Source organism: Triticum aestivum, unplaced genomic scaffold (genome assembly GCF_018294505.1).
Source record: "Triticum aestivum cultivar Chinese Spring unplaced genomic scaffold, IWGSC CS RefSeq v2.1 scaffold75515, whole genome shotgun sequence".
Lineage (NCBI taxonomy): Eukaryota > Viridiplantae > Streptophyta > Magnoliopsida > Poales > Poaceae > Triticum > Triticum aestivum.
Window position 1 is genome coordinate 356 of NW_025248598.1, and position 1,957 is coordinate 2,312.

The 1,957-nt window shown below is 40.0% G+C and overlaps 1 long non-coding RNA gene across 1 annotated transcript; it reads right to left on the minus strand.

Annotated features, from left to right (window-relative positions):
- Positions 1-216: 216 nt before the first annotated feature.
- Positions 217-1,948, minus strand: LOC123177259 (uncharacterized). Its single transcript, XR_006488854.1, has 4 exons — positions 1,710-1,948; positions 1,148-1,563; positions 964-1,036; positions 217-337 (listed from the first exon to the last, which is right to left on the minus strand). It is a non-coding gene; the product is annotated as an uncharacterized lncRNA (long non-coding RNA).
- Between the last annotated feature and the right edge of the window lie 9 nt (positions 1,949-1,957).

Genomic DNA, 1,957 nt, shown 5'->3' on the forward strand with positions numbered 1-1,957 from the left:
AATTCTTTGGGCCATAAATAATGGTGCCATGTTTCTAAAGTCCGAACAAGAGCATATAATTCTTTATCATAAGTAGAATAATTCAGACTAGGCCCACTCAATTTTTCAGAAAAGTATGCAATAGGTTTGCCATCTTGTAATAACACACCTCCTAATCCAATTCCACTAGCATCACATTCAAGCTCAAATGTCTTATTAAAATTAGGAAGTTGGAGTAAAGGAGCATGTGTCAACTTATCTTTCAACACCGTGAAGGCTTCTTCCTGTGCGGTACCCCAAACAAAAGGCACATCCTTCTTTGTAATCTCATTGAGAGGTGTAGCAATGCTGCTAAAATCTGTCACGAAACGCCAATAGAATCCAAGTTGTGGCAGTAAGAAAACTACCCAGGAACACATATGCAGGAGGTGATTACCAAAACAAAGAACTGATAAATTTAGCATTAACAAATGTAGAATCTTTTTGTTTTCAAATTCACAGTTTAACTTAAAAAAATAAAGATGGGACAGAAATCAACATATGTTAAACTGGTGCTGCCAACAGTTCTATAATTAATCACTAATCATCAATCTAATCTAATTTCACTTCATACTCTGTAGCACTGAAAGCATACTCCTTAAGTGAAAACAAATCCATAAGTTGCCCATATCTCCAAAAATGACAACTCTTTGCAAAAATTCTTCCCCGTGATAAGAAGGAGCATCAAATAATAAACATAGATCCATGCTGGTCATATAAAATGCATATGTCCAACATATCTATTAATCCATCTAGTTAGAAGCCTAGAACTACATATACATGTTCCAAATCAGTGAAATAGCAAGGTCCAAAACGCAAAATCAGATCCATGACTACGTATGTGTGGGCTTCAATCACAAATATGTTGGAAAAAATTAAGCATCGGCTGGAACCCGTGTAAAGATTCAGAGATGTTCATGGCATTACAGAAAAAAGATAAAATACCTTCCTTTGCCAAACCAAACAGACATGGCTTGCTGATCCAAACCCGAGTAGCTCCCAAACTCTCTATGTTCTGCTGCATTAGGGTAGAAACAAAGGGGAAGAGACACGAGAGAACAAATTGCTCAATTCATTAGGACTATAAAAAAGGTTCTTCAGGAATATATATGTTTAGAAAAGCACATACCACTCTGTCTCCCTCCGAAAGCCGCCACGAGCAGCACCACAATGCACGTCTAGAGCAGCACGATGGTGCCACCCACAGGCTAACCTGTGCCATCGGCCACACCTTCGCGGCCTTCACGACAGCGCCCATCTGATTTGTAGCACCTCGCGGGGAAGATCTGCAGAACAATGAAAGAAACTACATTCTTCGGCATTATATTTATGTGTACTTGATGTAGAGAGAAAGCTACAATAATACATGACTCTTCTAATCGATAAATCAGCTTGGGGATTATGTGAACATCAACTAGATTGGTGCACAACTCTATACCTGTAACATATGCATCAACTTTGATTATCTAATATGCACTAGATCATACACCCTATGTATAGATCCATCTTTACTTCCCTCACACCTTTCAAGCCCTTGACATTAACCTGAATTCATGCAAAGTGAGAAAAAATCAAATCCAGGGACATCATTAGTTGTCACACTTAGAAGTGGGATAAATCATGGGATGACAAATGAAATAGAACAAACATGTATAATCCTGCTATTCTTGCCATGCAAATCGGGCAAATACCTGAAGCAGTTTAGGTGTACAAATCACCTCAGCAGCTTCGCTTGTCTCAAGCAAACCATGTGTCAACGATTCAAAACCTGCAACACGAAAATGTATTAGGGCTAGTTGAAGAGAGCAGATGAAGAAACTATAGAATCGAAGATGAGAGAGAGGCCATGGCTACCACCCATCCACATTCACGACCCACGGTCTCATCATCCTAGCCCGCAGCCATGCCTTGCCGCCGGAGCCGAGCGTGCCGTCCTGCG